Genomic DNA, 22,696 nt, shown 5'->3' with positions numbered 1-22,696 from the left:
CATATTACCCTATTCCCATTTTGAAAACTTGACCTTAATTCAAAATGGCGGATTTCAAGATGGCTGCCATCAAAGTCATATCTACCATACGACTTCCCCCCAGGACTTATATGTATCCACATGGTTTTTCTTCACTTTTCTTCATTAACGCTCCGTTTACAAAGGGTAGTAAGGGACTTCTGTAGTAATCTCTAATAACCACATCACAACTCTTAAAAGTTATTTAAAAAAAATAGAAAACATGCACCATGGCAAAAATTTGTCATCACAAGTAATGATGCATACATGCCTTCTATCACCAAAAAAAGTTTCATTGAAATTGGAGCCGTACATTTGAGTGATGTCCCTTGTGGGATGTGATTGAACGTGACGTCAGAACACATCGCCCCCCTTCCCGGAATTTACGGGAATTAGGTGACCTGAGTGAGCACATGTGGTGCCAGCTCTCTCCAGCGACCTATCAAGGATCATTGCGTGTATGCCAAGACGTGTCGCCGTTTTTATCCATGCCAAAAGTCGACATACTGACAATTAGGTAGGTAGTCATAATGGTCTGGCTGATGGGTGCGTATATTTTAACTCGTACATTTTGTCTCGACTCGAATTTCGAGACGTCTCGACTCGAATTCGAGTCGAGTCGAGACAGAGACTGTCGAGTCGAGACAGAAACATATTTTCGAGTCGAGACACGAGTCGAGACAACATTTTCTCGAGACGAGTCGAGACAGGCTTAAATCTCGACTCGACTCGACTCGAATGCATCCCTAACTGCAAAGGTGCACTTCCCCCCTTTGTTGTAAATATACACTATCTAAAATGAGAAGCGAGCAGTGAAAATAGCAACACATTCCGAAACTTTTTGTCATCATGTTTCTGTTTGGGGCTTAAAAGAAAGCAGAGCTTTGCGAAAGCATGATTTTCTGAAGGTTGAAGGAAATGAATTCACCAAGCAAAATAATATAATTTTTGTCAAGTAAGTAAGAAAACATAAGGCAAGAGGAGAGAAGGACATTTTTGTCCTGCATTCCACTTGCGTCCCTGTTTAAAATATTTCGGCTAGTAGTTACTGAAAAAGAAGATACAACGTACAAGACAAGTCGAGTCGAGACTGTCGGCGACCGAGCCTAGACATAATATATAATGATCTTTATTCCTTAAGCGATACTTGGAAACCAAATTTGATTTAAATCTGACCAATAGTTACCAAGAAATAAAGTACAACATATAAACAGAGCCGAACCGAGTCTGTCCTTTGCCGAGTCGGCCACCAAGTATAGAGATGTTTATTTTTTGGATAATGGGCTATCTGCACACCAAATTTCGACATTTGGCCAGTAGTTACGGAGAAATAAAATAGAACATACAAGGCAAGCCGAGCCGAGCCTATCGCCGACCAAGCTCGGCCATCACATGTAGTGATCTTTATTCCTTAGATGATTGGGTACTTGTACATCTAATTTGGTTTAAATTTAGCTGGTAGTTACCGAGGAATAAAGTACTACATACACACATACTTAATTACATCTGGAGTAAAACTACAAGCTCCCTTATGCTTACTAAGGAAACTAAAAAGAAAAGTTCTAACATTACAAATGGAACATACTTCATGTAAGCAGAATCCACTTTCAACATTCCAACACTAATGGGGAGAGCTTGAGGCGGGTGAGCCCCCCTGACTACGCCACTGCACTTTTGAGACACTTGAGAGGTATCCGAATGGAGAAAACTGCTTTCATCTACCGCTCTTGCTCTATGTAGACCAATATTTATTGAAACGAGAAATTATAGTTGAATGAACCACTTCCGGTTTTAGTAGAGAGTTAATAATAGAGATTAAATATGTTCTTACGAAACAGAAACCCGGATCTTAATACGTATTACGTTTTTCGATCTATGGTGATCAATGATGAAACCGGAAATGGTTTCTTTAAACCACTTTCGGTTTGAGAAGACTATTTTAATAACAAACTCACTTCCTAATTCTTGACTCTTTTACCAAATTTGGTGATGATCCATGAAATACTTTATTTATTTACTTATTTTTGTCACACACTGACACACGCGAATATGGTAAATATATAATGGAGTTTTGATAAACCACTCTAGTTATTCAAAAAAAAAAAAAAAAAACTTACAACGAAAACTTGATTTTTGCCATCCCTGCACACAATTAATCCGTTCTAACCACAGAAACATCGTACTGTGTGCGTTTTTGTGATAAATATTATAAAATGAAAAGAAATCTATCCTTCCAGAAAACAAAAGAAATAGGCAAATATATAAGAAACATTTAGACTTTTTTTGGTTGTACAATTGTGAGTGGAAGAGATTAGAGCTACTGCTTCGAAGGAGAATCCATCCGTTTCAACCAACAAAAGATGTAGAAAAGCAATTGGAAAGACATTCCATACTGAGGTTTCAAAGATCATTATCTTTGTTCTACGAAGTAATTTGTTGACACGTGAATCATACCAACTTACGCCGAAAAAGCACATTCAGATAGTTGTGTCTTAAAGTTGTGAGAAAACAGTGGGAAGTGGGAGTGAAAAGGGAGACTGCTCAAGGCATAAATGGTTATGAAACTGGAGGGGTAGACATGGGTTTCACTTTTCAAATTGTCATAATACATCCCTCCTCAGCATTTGTTCATCAAAGAATGTCATCCATAGTAATTCATGAGGTTTGCAAGTGGTCTTTTGACTCTTTACCTGCAGTAACTCAATACGGAAGAATGCATTACAATTAATCCAAGTAATTAGGTGCAAAATTGTGACAGTCATCTGAATTGTATTACTCTTTGGCAACAAAATTACCAGTTCCTATATACAGTATTTTCTAAGATATTTATGAATTAAATTTTACATGTTATCTTATGAAGATTCTGAAGCCTCTGATGATGGGAAGACATCCCCTTAAGCTGTAGGTCATGTCTGACAGTGGCGTAGTCAGGGAGGATCACCCGGCTCAAGCCCCCCCATTAATATTGCGATGTTGAAAGTGGATTCCGCTTACATATAGTATGTTCTATTTGTGATCCTGATGTTAGGACTTTTCTTTTCAGTTCCCGGCGTAAGCTGACCGGATGTTGTACTTTTACTCCAGATGTACTGTAATTATATGTGTGTGTATGTAGTACTTTATTCCTCGGTAACTGTCAGCTAAATTTAAACCAAACTTGATGCGAAAATACCCAATCATCTAAGGAATAAAGATCACTACATGTGATGGCCGAGCTCGGCCGGCGATAGGCTCGGCTCGGCTTGCCTTGTATGTTCTATTTTATTTCTCCGTAACTACTGGCTGAATATAATCATAATATGGTGCGCAGATAGCCCATTGTCCAAAGAATAAAGATCGCTATACTTTACAAAGCGACAGGGCAAAGGACAGGTTCGCCTTTACAACAACAAAAGAACTACGAATAAATTTTTTTGACGGAAAGTGAAGGGGCTGAAGTATAATCTTGGGTGTGAGAATGTATTCATTTGGCCCTGTACATTGTCAGTTATTCGCTTCAAACGCCATATTTCTTACCTTTTCATGCCGGCATATGTAATGACTTCTATATATTGATTTGCTATATATTACAGGCACGCCACGAAACCTCAAGTCTGAATCCAGCAACAAGATCATATAGTTTTTTTTCTTTTTTCTTTTCTTTTTTTCTTTTTTCTTTCTTTCTTTTTTTTTTTTTTTGCAAGATATAATTTATGCAAATGTCTATCGCCAAACTGAAATATTCAGTCATCATTGGCGATCTGGCGATCGAAAATTCAAACCTGGCGACCAATTTGGTACATGGTTTTTGTTTTATATTACTTAGGCACCAGACAAGGGTTGGAAAAAATAGTTTTATTTTTTTTAAAAAAAGAACAAAACGTGTTTAAAACATAAAAAAAAAGATGTTCAAAACGTTTTAAACATGTTTTAAAACACAGACGAAAAAAAAACGTCTTAAACATTTTGAACAGTTTAAAACACGATTTTTAACATGTTTCAAAATCATGTAATAACTTATTTCTTAGGACTTTTTGTTCTTTACTAGTAACCGAACTTTTCATTTATTTTATCCTGATTAATAACACTGTGCTGGGTACAGAATATTTCAGTATAGATTAGTAATTCTCAACTTATTTCATCACCCCTTTTTATTACACCCTCTTGCCAGTGATTCTCATAAGTACTTTCTTGGTTGTAATTAGCTTTTTAGGTAGATTTTAAAATCTACCTACTGTGGAGATTTCACACAATCTATCAATATGCATGGTGAAACAAAAGTCCTCACCACCCTTGTGCGTTGAGAACGGGTTGAGGGAGAATGATGAAACTTTTAAGTGGTCTGACACATCAGATAGTGCTATCAAGCATCATGGCTGGCATCTTTGATTGGAATTCAAAATTTCAAATACAAATGGAGTCATGTTACGTGTTTTAAGGCTAGAACTTTACCAGAAATACGCTTGTGCGGTTACTTTAGCCTTAAAACAAGTCATTTCGGAGTTACTGCTTCTGAAAATTTCCTAGTTATGCTCTTAGGGGCTAAATTCGCGTTTCATGGAGGCGGGTGTGATTTTTAATTGCAAAAATTTGATTACTATTTCAGAACACTCATACTAATACAATTATCTTAAATTAATACATTTTCGAGAAATAATGATAGTTTGAAGCACACTTCATGTTGTGCTAACTTTAGAATATTTTCTGCAAGCCTATGTAATTGGTTGTTTTTTAAGTCAATAATTCATTGAAGAAAAGTAATATTTGAGGCGTTCAGAGCACTAGGGATTTAAGTCCATTTTCAATAAGGTTCAGGTTTGCTCAGCAAATGAATTCTATTTCCAAACGTAATATTTTCGCAGTCAAGAGTCCGCAATAAGTATAACTAAAACCACGTTAAAGGCCGTGGGATAGTTTCATATGACAGCCGCTAGATAGGGGCGTCAATGGGACAAGAGGGCATCCGCCCCCACCCCACCCTGAATTTCAGACTTTGGGGGCAGTAAGGCAGTTTTAAAAACCTTTCGATAAGCAAGATCCAACAAAATAAGTTTGAAGTCCTTACACCGAATAAATAAGGAGAAAATACAGATGATCGAAACTGGAAAGTTGTTCCAAATGATGTCGTTTTTTCTTCCCGTAAAACTAATGTTAAGCGATTCCAAGTTGTACGGAGACTGACAAGGTACATTCGCGAAGTGTCCCCTCGGGATTCGTGTAACATTGATTCAAATGCAAAGTTCTCCGTGGCCCAATGTGTATTGTACTAATTTAAGCGGCCCATACCGGTAATTTCCATATTTATGGGCCTTCATATATATACGGAATTCAATCATACACTACTATAACACTCGGATACAAAGTTGCTTTTAGTTTCTTTAGATTTCACTGGACATGAATGGCATATGCAGAACAAATTGAATCAAGTACTCCTTCTCTGATATATGTTACCCACCTTGGCCGCCATCTTGGATTTAACTTTCGGTTTTTCAAATGGCAATAGGTTCAAATGATACATCAAATTAATGTAAACTTTTCTCGGAATTTCATTGGTGTACTGAGTTTTATCGTTGCTTGTATATACCATTAAATGTCAAGCACTTCATATTGAACCAAATAGAAAGTTGTGCAGGGCCCCGTGTGTATATGCAATCTTTTATGTGTTATCGTTGATGAAATATTCTCTCAACTTATATCCTACATGCAGACACACAGATGTCAATACGGAAATGGTAGGTCTTCACCCAAATCTGGCCGTATCTGGATCTACATTAGGCATTTTGACAGAATACAATACTTCCTTATTATAAGTTAGTATAACATGGAAGTAATAACAATCACTCATGGAAATGTAATAAGATTATGACACCTATGTTGTAAGGAGTTTATTAGTTAGAAATTGTTTTGATTTGTCAACATCAAAAACGTAAGCGTAACTGATATTAACCTGCAATGTCTATTCGCAAAGTGGCTGGAGGGAATGAACATGTAATACCTTCCAAATGGTACAAGCTACGGTAAAATACATTACACCAGTGAATGTAAACGTAAATGTCCGATGTAACACTTGCACCTATTTCCATTTGAAAAACCAAAAGTAAAATCTAATATGGCAGATCTAAGATGGCGGCCGGGATGGGTAACATGTGTCAGAAGCAGTACTTGATCCAATTTGTTTTTCATATGTCCATATTCATGTCCAGTGAGTAACATCTAAAGAAACTAAAATGAATTTTGTGTCCGAGCGTTATGGTAGTGTATGATAGAATTCCGGATATATGAAGGCCCATAAATATGCTAATTACCGGCATGGGCAGCTAAATTTAGTACAATACACATTAGACAACAGAGAACTTTGTATTTAAATCAATTTTACACGAATCTCGAGGGGACACTTCACGAATGTACCTGGTGAAAACCAACATGTAGGCTACTATATCAACGAATGCCTGCGATATATTAATTTCAGAACCGCAATTTAGAACCGCAAGAACCCTATGTTTGTTTTCTGAATACAACATGAAAAATTTGTTTCCATGATAATTCTTTTATTTACTTTTTAATATCAGTTCTACAAGTAGTACAACCTTCGACTATGACACTTTCTCGCAAGTTAACTTATAACCATTTAAACAAAACAACGAACATTACAAATCAAAGGGAGAAAATGAGACAAAATAAAATACAGATTACCACATTGCCACAAGAAGTCAAAACATTCACATGAGAAGAAAATAGTCTTCTGAATGGGTAGCACTTTTTGACAATTTTCTTTCTCTGGCAGATTTTTTTTTTTTTTTTTACAAAAATAAGATAAAATAGAAATATGTTTAAAGGTGCAAAGGTGCACGTGCACCCCGTTCCTTGTAAATATACCAGGGGTGCCCACAAGGGGGGGGCTATGACGCAAAGTGCGTCATTGAAATATTTGGGGGGGTTAAAAATCTGTATAAATATGTTTCAGGGAGTGTAAAAATTAATCGAAAAGAAGATTTTTTCATGGAAGAACACTTACGGATAGACAATTGGGGGGGTGCGTCCTGGACATAAGGGGGGGGGGCACCACTGAATATACACTACCTAAAGTGAGAAGCTAGGAGTGAAAATAGCAACACTTTCCGAAATTTCCCTCTGTCATGTTTCGATTTGGGCTTAAATCAAAGGGAAGTTTTGCAAAATCGATAGTTAACTCAATTTTCTAAAAGTTCAACAAAAGGATTCACCGATAACAGATACTTAGGATTTCCAGGGCATTTCCTCATTCACACCACAGGTGCCTAAAGGCATTTAAAAAAATCCAATTCAATTCAAATGTAGGCCTACTGGTAGTTATTGGTGCACCCCTCAGAAGATCCTTTCTACCAAATCTTGTGTGTTGGTCCCCCTTGATGAGTTTCTCGCTACGCCACTGATGTCTGATATGTATTTGATTTATAAACTAAATTGCTTGCAAGCAAATGAAATGTCCTTCCTGCTTCCCTGGGGGCAAATATATATGTGTAACTTTGGTGTGTGTAGCACCGGGTTCGATCCTTGTTGGGAAGTGAGCTCGAGCTTCAACCACATTGGTCAGTGCAAGACTGTTGTAAAATAAACATATATGGTGACTACCAGCAGTGAGCTCCTTCATGCCTCGTACGCGCCTTTCGCCTGGAAGACCCGGGTTCGATTCCCGGCGTGAGCACATGTGGTTTCGATTCCATATTAATCAGTAGGTCCCGTCTCATAAAGCCTCGCTGCCGAAAAGGACGTTAAACTCCAAATCAACTCAACTATCCGCAGTGTCATCACAAGAAGTAAAAATCTTATCAATAAGCTTACATTAAAAACTTCACTCTTTGATCATTTCTCTTTTTCCTCTTTTTAAATACAGAGCAATCAAAGTAATGCTATTCTCAAAGGACATGTGCCTGAGGGCCTAAGGTGTTTACTGAATCTTAAGTATGAGGAAAAAGAAAACAGACTGAAAAACGTGGAATTTATTTACTAGTATAATGGAGATTCTTTTAAAGCCAACCTTAGACTCCCTGTCGCCAAGCATGTTTAAACGTTACTCAAGCGTAACTCCAAGACCATCAGAATTGAAGAAGATGAAATTCAGGTACAAAAGGTAACCGATAAAGAAAAGAGAAACATAGAAATGGTACTCATCATAACAAAAATATGTCTACTTACACAAAAATGTTCTGCAGAATTTTAATACGTTTCATATCGCTAAAATCAAGGAACAAAACCCTTTGGATTCGAGAGAGAACTGGTATTCAGTGGAACCAGTTTTATCTTAACAATCTCAAGCAGGTACGACATACGTGGGTATTTCGAGTAACGCTAATCCCTTGGTGACCGTAACTACAATACCAAAATGCAGAATGTTCCATTGAGTAACGTTACTCAGCGTAACATAATTCAGAGCGTACCATTTTAAAAGTTACACTGACCAATAACGTTATTAACTAGGTGCAGAAATGGGTTACAAAATAGTAACCGTAACAGATAACAAATTGTAGATATTGAACATTTCGTTAAGTTATCCACCCTTGCATAAAACTGACTTCGACATTGAATATAACATCTTGGATGGCCACACTGGCCGTCTCTGAGATGCTAAAAGGAGACGAAGACAGAAGAACAAGCATTCCCTTTCCCCCCCACCTGCTTCCACCCTTTCCCCATAAAAGTAAATAAGGCCAACTTGCTTGGAAAAGAGCTACTTTCAAGAAACTCTACGGAAAGACACCTTTTGCACAAGCAGTAGTGACGCAAGGGCACTACCACAAAATGGGTTGTAAAATAGTGGAACGGTGGACTGCCCTTAATGGAGCCATGAAAAATACGAAGAAAAAGAAGAAGACTTTCAAGGAAGGTGGAACAGCCACAAGAGACAGTTCCTGTGATTTTCTACGACTCGTTCCACAGCATCTCCATTATGCAACACACATAAATTTCACTTCTTAATCTTGTTTCCATACTGTATTTGAGATATGCCACAATTTACACTGAGCGCGGGTTTTCAACTTTCCAGAGAGAGACGTTCTGCAAACTCTAAAAACTTGAGTTCCAAGCTTCAGATAAAGATACTTAAATTTAGTGTAAATACTTAGAACCTAATATTTTAAACCTTTTTACCATTAACGATTAAAACAGTATTAAAGACACTTAAATAAGACTGGTTCTTATATATATATAGTATGGCGCTAAATTCGTTGTACAAAAGCAGAGGAGTGATTCTTAAGAGTAGAACAAATCCCAATAAACATAGGGCGAAAACCCCATCTTTTACGTGTTATAGGCTGCCGAAATCATGAAAAAATGAATTTTAAAGGTTCATAGCTCCAAAACTATGGGGCCTACCTTGGTTGGGTCAAGAGACTTCACTTAGGAACTACAGTATGTGCCCTATCCAAAAATGCGTGTTTCAGAATCCTGAGGTGTTACTACAACAATTTTTATAGAGGGAGTTCGACTACGGACCTATGATATAAAGTACTCTCCAACTACCTCCATAAAAATTGTTGCGTGAGTACCTTAGGATTCTAAAACATGTATTTTTGGATAGAGCACATACTAGTTCCTAAGTGAAGTCTTGACCCGACTGCAGTATGTCCCATAGTTTTGAAGCTATGGACCTTTAGAATTCATGTTTTCGGCAGCCTATAACACGTAAATGATGGGGTTTTCTCCCTATGTTTATAGGAACATTTTTGTTTGTTTTACTCTCAGGAATCACTCCTCTGCTTTTGTACAACGAATTTAGCGCCATATTATATATATTACTCGTAAAGTAACAATTTGAAGTCCTGCAACTACTGGGGCATATTTTGAGGTAGGAATTATTATGGGAGTAGGAATTTATTTTATTATTAGCAATCTGAAAAAAAAATATATGCTAGGGCTTATTTTGTGGATGGGTTTATTTTCAGGAAAACATGGTACATGTAACGCCTATAAATTAATAGTTGGTCCATTCTAACATATATTAACTTAATGAAAATGAAATGAAATCTTTCAGTTTAACATCAAACAATTATGTCCTTTAGACTAAAGGATAAGGGATGATAAAGATAAGTGAATGACGGTGGAATAATTGGTGGAATGAGAATGTGGGAGGAAGGGGGGATACTTAGAAATCTCAGTTAAGTACATATAAACAAATGACGAAAGGAAAAAATGTAGGCCTTGAAAGTAAAACGTAGACAAATTCACCAGTGTTCAGAAAATGCTGTCTACAATAGACTAGGTCGTAGTGGGTCGGTGATTCACGTCCTGTTGACTCACGACCCACTCCATCTCTGATTCATGTCGGCCAGACATCCCAATCAAACCAAACCCATGATAAAATAGTCCACTGTTAGTCTACCAAAACGAAAATTAAAAAAAAAAAAATCTTTGGATTGGACGATAAATATTTTGCATAGAATCTTATTGCATTTTTTATACAGGTAATGCTTCATTTGCTAGGAAAAAAAAACAGATAAGAATAACGGTGTTTTGCTTGGTTTTCAAAACCACAGTGATTCAATTGGTGATTGTGAAAACTACAGATTGTTTTCATGCTTTTTAAATCACTTCTACCGATAGTTTTCACTTGTGCGAATCGGGCACTACCATTCTGAAAGATTTCCTTCTCCTCAGATTATTGTATGACGTCATGATTGCTGGCCATAGTAGCTTCAGACATCTCCAATTACTCTGTGAATATTGTAAGAGTGGCACAAAGTACAAGAGTCATCTCCTCAAGTTGAAAGATCGGATATGGAGACAAATGAAAATATAACTACAGTAGTTTCCGAAGTACTACCACTGGTAACGACTGAACAGAATTCACTATACAAAAAAAAAAAAAAAAAAAAACATCACACTCAGTGCAGAATTTCAGAAGAAACACATGCCCATATGAAAATATGTGTACTTTTATCACTTCAACAGCATTACTTTCCTTGTTTTAAGTGAGTCAGTACTTACAACTAATGAAAACCTATCTATAGTGACCAGTAACCATAGAAAAATCACTGAAACAGTCACAGGTACATTAAGCACGCTTAAATCTCGGAGAAAGTGCCGAACGAATGAGAGATAAAGAACAAGATTGCTTGCGGATACGAAAACGAATTCGATTGTAGTGGTTCTTTGTTTAATGCTTAAAACTTCTGGGCTCACAGAATCCACTCCCTAAACTACTAAATCCAGCTATTCCAATTCCTCACCCAGTACGTGTAGGAATGTTTCTGCATTTCAAAAGAAATACGGCACATTCTGGATCGCAACGAGACGGCATAAAAGGCTATTTTGCGAACACCCGCATCCAGATAAGACTTAAAATTGGATAGTATAAGGCATTTGCGGATACCGGAATGGGATGATGGGCGATATTTAAATCAATAGTTATTCAAATATTATTTGTTCTCTAGATAGTCTTCGTATACCTCAATCCAATATCCGAGGCCGCTCGTAGTCTATCTATTTAATACAATAAATGATACGGTTCACAGTCCAATTATTGATTTTGTTTATGTCTGTCTGCAGTGAAGCTATATATTGTTTATTTTAATGTAACAAAATAATCAAATTCAGATTTCTAGTTTCCACCATGTGATGTATTACTCTACATCATGAATAATAATATTCTAGGGCTAAACAGAACTTCTATTTCGAATAGAAATCCGCGTACTCTGAAAATAAATGTACTTTATAAAAACGAATTATTTAGTCTAATAAATCAAACATCAATTTACATTATATATATATATATATATATATATATATATATATATATATATATATATATATATATATATACACCTAGGTATATACAGAAAATGAAAAGATACGCATTATAACAGAACAAACACAACAAATTAAATTGAAGGCGGCAGTGAGTAAAAGCTTCATTTAAAAAAATGTGTGTATAATTTCTTGCAATTATAATAACGTCGAATCATTTATGATATATTTTAGTGTACTATAGAGTCAGATTATGCTACGTTGGTAACGCTGTCTATTATACCGGGTGTCCCACATAAAATCAGTCCCGCAAATTGTACATAGGAATGCGGTCTCTACTTATTGTACATTACAAGCAGCCATCTGTGGTGTTATGAACAGAACTCAAACTATAATGCAAGTACCGTAAATCGTTATTTAATTTACAAGTAAATAATATGAAACACGTGCCGGGCGGTTTTACATGGGACTCCTTAGTTTCACATTGATGTCAAATTTCTTTTCTTTTCTTTTTTTTCTTTTTTTTTTTTTGTTAGGGTTTAAGCAAGTCTTTGGACAGGAAATTTTAATATTATAATATTGAAACAAAAATCAGAGATCATTTAATTATTAGAATCGTCTATCGAGTACTTAAAAGTGTGTTAAGAGAGTTAGTTCTGTTTAGTCGCAGAATAATAAAAGGCTCTTTTTCAAAAGACAATATTTTCAAAACTATAACACGAGAGACATGGAAATAACTACAAACTCACCAAGTTTCCTGCACCCTTTACAAATGTTCTATACGTTGCCCTTTGATCACACAACACACATTCTCTAGTAGTCGACCTCTTTTTGCACATTTTGTAGCGTCGTCCTATCAATGGTCTGCATGAGAGCATCGATACGTTCCCTGAACTCGACTAATAATAATTGGTAATGGGGATATGTGGGAATACAAACTTGGCGATTTTCCGGTTATTTCCATGTATCTCTCATGTTTGTACATGTAATACTTTTGAAAATATATCCTTTTGAAAAAGAATGAATCATTTATAGTGACCCTGTACATCACTTCTTCATGTATAATACTCCCTGTTCAAGCCCAACAGTAATTTATGTCATTATTTACAAAGTTGACCAGTTTGACGTTAAGTCAGATTTACTCGCCCTGACAAACGCGGATATCGCGAAAAGAAAAATAGTTATTACTCTCGAATTTGGCCCAGACAATACGCTACAACCAAACTAGTTCTTTGATTGGACTGGAGCTTAAGGTTCCTTTTAACACTGAAGTTATTTGAGACATGAACCTACACTTTTTAAGCTGATCCAAACTACTAGTGTGTTCAGTTTTTTTTTCAGGCTTTTCCACCGGACACCGAACCCGAGACCCGGTGCATTAAAGGTGCGTTTAGGCACCATACCAGCGAGATAGACTAACAGACTGCCGCCAAGTGAACTACTAATTATACGTAAAATCTTCGTTGTCAAACAGATGTGAAAGTGAAAGATAAAAAAAAAAATAATAAAATTTAATATTCCATAACTTAAGGTTGCAATCACGTTAAGCTTTGTACTGCTTCCCTTCACTCATATCTACAGTTAACAATTTTGGCAATATATAAATCCTTGCTTTTTCTGTAGTTGATCCCAATTAGAAAGAATATTAATGCATGCAGGAGTTGAATTAATGTTTGACCTTGAGTGCTGTTCTCACGTACACCAACTTGCTACCAACGACATTCTCAACGCTGTGATGTCGAAGACTGGTTCAACGGACATATTGTATATTCTTAGTAAGACGAGAATCTTGTCAGCATGCTTCAATATTGGCCTATTAAAAGGAAATTTCTCATCGGAGGTTTGGCAACAGTGCGTCGCGAGCTTATTGGTCCATATGAAACGTCAATCCGGCCCGCGCAGTATAGTACAAAACACAACAAGCATAAAACTAATTGTTACAACGTTCATCACCAATAAATTAAGATGTTAAATCTACACGGGCAACTTACCTTTTATTCTCTCCTTGCAGGATTCACTTTCTTCAATCGTATCGGACTAGTTGCCAGGAATCTAGGTGCCTGAAAAATAAAAGAGTAGCATTAATTAATATAAAAGTGATATATTTCCCCTTTTCATATTCAAATCATTAATTTTATGTATTACGAAACAAAAAGCGAAATTACTGTACTAACACATAAAAGAATTGAGAACGAGAGTGGGTTATGTTTAACCTTACCAAAGTAAGTGTAAATATTTAGCTACTGTGTTCCGATATATTCAACATCTACAAAAAGTTTCATATCTTTAGGTATATGTTTTCACAGTCCATAATTTAAAGTACTATCTGTGTGTGTCGCTATTAGGATTCTGTATTACTATTAGGAGCATGTGTGTCACCGTTAGGATTGTGTCATCGTTACAGTACAACAATAGATACAACTTGCTATTTAAAGTACTGTGTATGTGTGTGTCACTGTTAGGATTATGTGTCACTGTTACAATACAACAATATATACACAACCTGTTATTTAAAGTACTAGGTTATCTTTGCATTACTGTTAGGATTATGTGTCACTAATAAGAGTACATGTGTCACCGTTAGAAGACACTAAACAACCTGCTATTTAAAGTACTATACGTGTCTCACTATTAGGAGTATATGTGCCACCGTTAGAAGACAATAGATACAACCTGCTATTTAAAGTACTGTGTATCACTATTAGGAGTGCATGTGTCACCGTTAGAAAACAATAAAGACAGCTGGTATTTAAAGTACTGTGTGTGTATCACTGTTAGGATTATGTGTCACTATTACGAGTATGTGTGTCATCGTTAGAAGACAACAATAGATACAATCTGCTATTTAAAGTACTGTGTGTGTGTCACTATTATGAGTGCATGTGTCGCCGTTAGAAGACAACAGATACAATCTGCAATTTAACAGACCCAGCAGAACAAACATTACCAATTATTACTGAAAAAGAACGGCGTACCTTTTGACGTCATATTTTTTTCTAAATTTTCTCAAAAATTACGCACGAGGGTTTACATCCACCCCATCTTGTTGTTCAGCTTAATGAGATCTACCGATTCGTTGTATGTGTGATCTTTGAACGTTTCCCCCCATAATAAACTAACAATTTTGTAGAATTCAAATCTGTTCTCTTCTTTCAGCCAAACTTAATTCTTCTTAATACTTCCGGGATTGATTAATACATTTGACCGTTGACACAGAAATGTGTGGAATGTATGATATGCAGTGAATATAATGTGTTGGTAGCCAGAACGAGTTAGATGGAAATAACAAGAATAGGAGGAGGAGGAGGAGGAGGGAGAGTTCATTCATTTTCCAGCTGGTTTCTCCCTTAGTCTCCATTAACATGCGTGTGACTCCACCCATTTCAAGCACCGAGAATATGCTAATTAGCGGCAACGCCAAATTAAACTCTGTTTCACACATTCGTACGCACGTGATGAGTGGACACTCACACTTTCCGTGCTCTCACCCTTCCTGTGTATGTGTCTCATTTGTGACACATGTTGGTATTTGAACACAATCCTATAATAGACGGATCGTGAAATACAGGAAGGATTTCATTTTAATGGATGCTGACACTGCTTGAAAACAATGCACGAAATGTGAACTGTAATTGCTGTATTTTATTATGCATTAGTATTGAACACTTTTCTTTCCTAGATAATAGTTTTGCTTTGACAATGTGATCACTTGTTAAACTGACAACGAAACTTCATAACACAGTGAGTGTCAGCACCTTTAATTGCTAGCCTTCCAGGAATGAAAACACAATTCTAACTACACATTTAAAATTAAATCTGATCTTGTCTAGTTTTGAAGATTTGGAAAGTTCTTTATAATTGGTGCAGAGCAAAATGTACAGATTTTTTTTCTCTAGTGTTAAAAAGAAAAGGTAATACGTTCATTTGTAGATCTAATTCAACTCACGATTTCCACATAACACTATTGTCCATTTATTGTTACAGTTATTGAATTATTTTAATTTAATCTAAACTAATTTACTCACTACGAGGGAAAATCAAAAAGTAATGCCTCTGTCGCTATAATTTTGTTTCTACTACTGCTACTGAACCATTTATGCACGATATTAGAAGTAATCTTACTCTACTAATATAGTTTTTTTTTTTCAGACTGACTCTATTAGAAGCATGGATCTGAAGCTAAAATAAGGAGTAGTCACTGAATTTCTGTCAAAGGAAGGTTGTCCATCTAAGGAAATCCACAACGGCTTGAGAAATGTTTATGGGGATGCCGTAATCGACATCAGCACGATGTTGTAATGTCGCGTTTGTTGAATAAGTTCAGAAACGAAAAAAAAAAAAAATATTCAGATAAACCGAGAAACGGCCGGCCGACAACATCAGTCTCAGATGCAAATCGAGAACGTGTTGATGAACTGATTCGAGGAGACAAGCGTATTACAGTTCAGAATGTTGCTGATTTCAGATATCGCAAAGTTTGTGATAACTAGGTTCAAATAATGAACTTAAAACAGCTTTAAAATCATAGGTCATGAAGCAAAACCCTGATTTTTTTCCAAAATGGTTTTGATGTCTGGGTTTGACAATGGTGCAAATGTGTTCAAAATCATGGAGAATACGTTAAGCCGTAGTTTTCTGCAGCGGACATTTCAGGTTATTGTCTGTAATATCTTTTGCTCTTGTATGTTCATTAGTACACTTTTAATGTCATAGGCAAGGGCGCCCATATTGTGGTTTCCAAGGGGGGGGGGGAGTATAGGCGACATTTCAAATATAGGTTCAAATTTTGTTGTAACTAATGTAAAAATTCTATTGGGTTTTCGATATTCCGAAGTACAATTTCCTCTAGGGGGTGAGCGCCCCAATTTGCCCTCCCTGATGGGCGCCCTTGCCACAGAAGGTATTACTCTTTGATCCACCCTAGTATTTTTAAATTGTCAATTACCTTAGGATATCAAACGTCCCGACTTAGTCGAAAATATCTTATTCTTCCTTAAACAGTGTTTTTTTTTAAAATTATTTCTCACAGTCATTATTATGTTTCTTACAAAATTTACAATTCACTGATAACACACACAATTTAAATACTCACATATGTTTTTTTTTTTTCTATCCAAATGCATTAATATTTCTTAAAACAGAAATAGGGCAAGAACTCTGTGCTGATGCTGATGGTAAGGAAAATCAAAGGACGGTGGAAACCATTGTTTATTATATTTATCATAACGCTTTAAACACTTTCGGATTTCCAAACTAGTTAAAAAGAAAATATATATTGTTAAGGTACTTCAGTTCAAAACGAAGAAATGCTACGATATATTATATTATAAAAGTAATCCAACTTAATTTTATTTACATCATCTCTTGTGTTTGTTAAATTTTATTATCTTGCAAAAGGTTTAAAAAAGAAATTATGTCACAGAGTTTATTCACATTAATTATGATTCCTAGTTATTGTTATTATGAAACAAGCTACTGCAAGCTAGATTACACCAAAAGAACTTACATAACAAGACTGTTAAACAACTGTCATTAAATCAGCATTTTATTCTCAAAAGTATATCACAGCAAATGTCTGTAATATTGTAAAAGGATTGTACTCATCTTTTCCAGTAATTTCTTAGATTGGCAGAATTTAAAATATCTGGAATTTTGTGTCTAAAAATTTTAAGCGGTTTTGGTCAGCAGAATGTTCTTTTTCAACTGAAGTTCCACGTGCCCACTGATACCGTTGCTGTCTGGAAACTTCTTTGAAATCTGCAATCTCACTTTTTTCGGTCATATAAAATGATTCCTTAAAAATTTGGGTAAGTGTAGACGAGAGTCGTAGAGAAGAATGAGAGATACGGACAGAGACGTTATACGAGTCGCCGAAGTAAAATCTCGGGGTAACTTCAGAGCAGGCCCGTATCCAGGGAAGGTCTGGAGGGGCCCCTAAATTTTTACTGCCTTCCTCTAAAATTTTCACGGTAAGCTTGCAAATGAACTATAATATGGGATGTTCTAATATTTTTGGATCGGGCACCCCCTAACTTCCCCCGGGCCCTCCCTACATTTTCGGACTGGCTACGGGCCTGCTTCAGAGTATACATAGATTGTTAAACAAGTCACGTCTTAGAAGTATTACGCGACCGCAATATGCGACTCGTGAATTAACATTACGATATTATTCGAGCCTGAATAGTGTTTAAAGGATTTAAGAAGGACTACTACTATTATTATATGCTCTAATCATCAAACTTTATAATTTCTTGAGGACATTTTATATTGATCGAAGACAGAGGTGTGGATTTGGATCTTCTTGACAGCAAGGAACCAGCGACACAATTGGTATGACATTTTATTGGCCATAATTCCTTTATTATTATCCTCACAGATTCCAGATAACTAAACATGACCAAAACCTCGCTTGTGTACAAACCTGTTCGTAATAAATCAGATTAACACGAACACGAAGATTTTACTATTTCTCATATCAGCTTCAATAATCATTACTCTGATTGAGTTCAACTTACGTGTTATACAGTTTTAGCTCAAATTTCAGGAAGAAATCTAAGATATTTCTCTAGTTTAGTCTGTTTTTTACTCATAAGCTACAAACCCCATACACAAATAGAATTAGAGTCAGCCAGGCTAACAACATTAATCCTCTAATCGTTACAACTTTAATACAAGTAGTCTGGACTCAAGTCTATGTATTTATGGTTATATCTTGCGATGTTAGTAAGGCTACTATTTAATACGTATTTCTATAATGTTTTGACAAACTTAATGATATAGTTGACCGACCTAATGGATACAAATTTCATTTTTAATCTACATAGTGACTGAGGCGAGAATTTTCCCAGGAAAATATTATTCTGTTTAGCTCATTGAGATCTATTGATTGATATATGTTTCAGGATTGATTTTTATTACACTAACTATATCATATAATTTATACTTTATCTATACTAATCCACTTACTACTATTAAAATCAGTAATCCACATGTAATTGTTTACAGAGTTATTTTTAATCCTATTTATAAAAGACAAACATGTTACTGCGTGAAGCTAATTTCTACTAGTAACCAGTCACACTAATAACTGTCGCTAACTGCGATGCCTCCTTGAATAGATGTCTAGCGTAGCAACAATGGAAACGGTAGCGAAAAACCCAGTCAGTCAGATCCATGACCTACCAAGCCTGGTTACCCATACATGACATGGATAGATCTATGTCTCGAAGTGACTCAGTGTGATTCGGATAGAGACATCTACGTACTTTGGATAGAGCCATGATTCGAAGTAACCCGGTCAATATGGCAGAGATGGTATGATCTGCATAGACTCATGGCCCAGAGTGACACCGTACGGCCCGAACACTACAAAACAGTGTCATACTATGTGAAATATGTGTAAGGCTGCTAATATAATTCTAATAATAACGATTCTCCCGCCTCTATCTGTGTGTTTGTGTGTGTGTGTGTCTTTTCATTCGCGCTTGTTCTTTCCGCCTGTGTGTCAAAAGATTGCACTGAAATATAACTACAAGGCTTATCAAAGTAAGAAACGCGTGAGTATCACAGGAAAGATAAGTTACTTGTTTTCGTTAAGAGCGATATTCAAAGTCTAATAAGTAAACTTGTAAAATGTGTTGTTTAAAATATTTTTAAAATGCCACTGAGTTCAAACAGTATTTTGTTATTTTTTTAAAAAATATATTCTATATTCAAATATTATTGAATTATTTTTCAGTATGGGAAGAGGAATAAACATGGGACTGCACACTCACAAAAAGTTATGTAAACTTTAGTTGTTGAAAACATGTATGACAACTACTTCTATGCATCTGGGTACAGATCAATCATGTTACGAATAAAACAAGTGAGTTTCGTTTCGTATTTCAGAACTACTGTAAAGTTCCAATCTCTGCAAAGTCAATACTGAAACTAGTCGCAGTAGGTCCATAACTTCCAGTTACAACACAGGAATAAGGTCAAAGATGAAACTTATTCTTGGGACGCTGAAGTCATGTTATATAAAGGGGGAAAATTACGAATATATCGATAATGGTTCAAAACACTTTGTTTGTCCGACCTTGTTTCTTTAGTGTAACCGCAAGTTGTATTAATTTCCTATCACTTCTAGTTAGAATATTAATTTTCATATAGCAATAACGGTAAGAAATGTTATATACCTAGGTGTAATATATATATATATATATATATATATATATATATATATATATATATATATATATATATATATATATATATAGTGACTGGTAATTCGATCATTCCTTTCAAGGGGATATTCTACAAGTACTTTGGAACATTTTCGCGTATATGAACCAGGGGTCGCAAATCAATAGTTTGTAAGTAATTCGCACATGAGTGATTTCTTAAAAATTTGCCGGCGAACGAGAGGTGCACGAGAAAGTTTCATCCTGACGCACTTTCACATACCGTAAAGCGATGAAATTTTACGTGTGTGTTCACGCATACATATATGGGTCATGTGGTAATGTACAGCTTGTAACTCTGCACCGTTGCTATGTTATAGGTCCGGACGTGAAGTTAGGTGTAGTGGTGCAAAAACCATTACTGCACCTCAAAAAGTAGCGTGGCAATATCGCAGAAACACTGGAAGGGATCCAGTTATTTTTTCTAAGAAATATTACAATTTCAGTAGTTTCTGTTCACATTAGTTTAGGTTAGTTACGATTAGGTTAGGTTGTTATGTTAGATTATATTAGTATAGGGGTCCAGTATAATTTTTATTAAAAAAAGATAGAATACCCTTATTTCAATTAATATTAGGTTAGTTTTATTTAGTTTAGTTTCAGTAGGCTAGATCTGGTTATGTTATGCTAGATTTAAGTACTTGAATCTTCTGTTTCTCTTGTAAATTTTGTATTTTTACGTACTTCTGGACCCCTTTCTGCGAAACAGTTACCAAAGTGAGTGCATATGAAAGAACACTGGTAGTATTTTCCACTACCAGTGTATTTCTGCACAGCTCACAGAAGCTGTAATTTATGTTTACAAGTGGGGGCGCTACTACTATGATACCATGACCAGTTCTATTTAAACTTGTATCATTGCCAAAATCCATTCGTTTTCACTACCTTCGCTGACGCACCTGCTTCCTTCAGGCGCCCCCCCTCGTTAACGCTCGGGCCCCCGCTTCACCCTCCTCTGACTCGGTAGTTTTTATACTATACATTCGGACGCCGTATTTATACGCAAATCGTATAAGAACTGTAGTTTATAAACAATTGCTTTTGATGGTCCCCTTGAATTTTATCTATGCCATGTGAGATATTTTCATGTCGCTCAGCGCAAATTATTTAGGAGACAATGAGAAGGAGATTAATGACAAATTATAATTTTTCAACAATTATTTCGAGTGGTGCGCCAAAAGTAAATCTGAACGATCAGAAGATAAATTAGCAAAACATATCTCATCAGTTATTTGTTTTTACTTGTTTTATTTTCACCTTCTCTCACCTGGTGTCGCTTAAATGGAAATCTTACGAATTTTCTTTCCAAAATAGAACGTGCTCTAAACAAGAGAAATCTCGTAAGATCGTTCAGAACACAGGAAATGGCATGCGATCTGACGCCATACACGTTGAGATTTTGACTCTAAGGCAAATCGTAAGAGATTTCCTAAGATCTATCCTAAGTGTATAGCTGGCCTAAAGGTCATGAAATATGTAAATCCGATTAAATCTTCACTTAGTTTGTTTGTTTCTTCCATTACTATATTTTTTCTCTCCTACTGTCGTTCGAAATTAAAAACATAATATTTTCGGTTACCAATTTCCCTAACGTAAAATTTGGGAGAAAATCAAAGTATTGTGTATGCATTTCATAAATACATATATCCGCCATATTCAAACGGGACATGAATAATGATCTAGGTGCTCCCTCATTGGTAGATGGCAACTTCTCGTAGCAGCGGTCAATGTCTGGTGCAAGGGTGGGGCAAAAGGTTACGCCAAGTTAAAACGAGATGATTGGACATAAAGAGAGGCCTGGAAAGAAAGCAAAAAAAAAAAAAAAAAGTAATAACAGTTCATGTAACACGCCACTCACACTTGCCTTCACCTTTCCGCTTCTAGAAATGTTCATCATTTTATCATATAAAGCGTCATTAATAACAATTTGACTCCTTACTTCCTTCAGCACCCTCTTCTCCTCGCTAAATCTCTCTTGCATTAGACAAGAAAAGAAGGGGGAATTGCCCTCCGAGGTAGTATTACGCGACCACGAGACAGAGGGAAAGGAGGGATACAAAAACCAACATTTACCTTTCACGCAACTCTTGTTAACGCCGTTAGAGAAGGGGGGAAACGACATATGAAGAACTTGCCTTTGTCTTGTTAATAATGGAATCTATATATTATGGGATCTGTTTATTCGAAAAGTACAATACTAGACTGTTTCCAACGGTTAACTCTACTGCTGAAAAAAATGTAACTTGAATTTCTTTTCACGTCAGGTATCTTTGATTGCTTTGACCCAGCTTTCGAATCTCTTCCCTATCCTGAGCCTGACTTTTCATTTCCATCTACTTTTTCTTTCCTATACTGAGTTACAATGTTGATTTCCATGTACTTTTTTTCCCCTTATACTGAGCTTCACTTTTCATTTCCATGTACTTTTTCTTCCTTATACTGAGTTACAATTTTGATTTCCAGGTACTTTTTTTTCCTATACTGAGCTAAACTTTTCATTTCCATGTACTTTTTCTTCCCTATACTGAGCTAAACTTTTCAATTCCATGTACTTTTCATCCCTATACTGAGCTAAACTTTTAATTTTCATGTACTTTCTCTTCTCTATACCGAGCTAAACTTTTAATTTTCATGTACTTTCTCTTCTCTATACTGAGCTAAACTTTTAATTTTCATGTACTTTCTCTTCTCTATACTGAGCTAAACTTTTAATTTCCATGTACTTTTTCTTCCCTATACTGAGCTAAACTTTT

The 22,696-nt window shown here is 35.9% G+C and overlaps 1 protein-coding gene across 7 annotated transcripts in view; it reads right to left on the bottom strand.

The window, feature by feature from the left end:
• The window catches only part of Lar (tyrosine-protein phosphatase Lar), a 1,526,023-nt gene that overhangs the window by 1,178,571 nt on the left and 324,756 nt on the right, over nucleotides 1-22,696 (bottom strand). For all 7 annotated transcript variants that reach the window (XM_081765888.1, XM_081765893.1, XM_081765890.1 and 4 more), the window contains exon 3: nucleotides 13,710-13,778. The gene's annotated coding sequence lies outside the window, so the exon portion shown is untranslated. The remainder of the gene's footprint in view (nucleotides 1-13,709; nucleotides 13,779-22,696) is intronic.

The sequence above is a fragment of the Thermobia domestica genome, chromosome 7, assembly GCF_964235325.1.
Source record: "Thermobia domestica chromosome 7, izTheDome1.hap1.1, whole genome shotgun sequence".
Taxonomy (NCBI): Eukaryota; Metazoa; Arthropoda; class Insecta; order Zygentoma; family Lepismatidae; genus Thermobia; species Thermobia domestica.
Note: the sequence above shows the minus strand (reverse complement) of the source record. Positions and strands in the feature narration are given on the sequence as shown.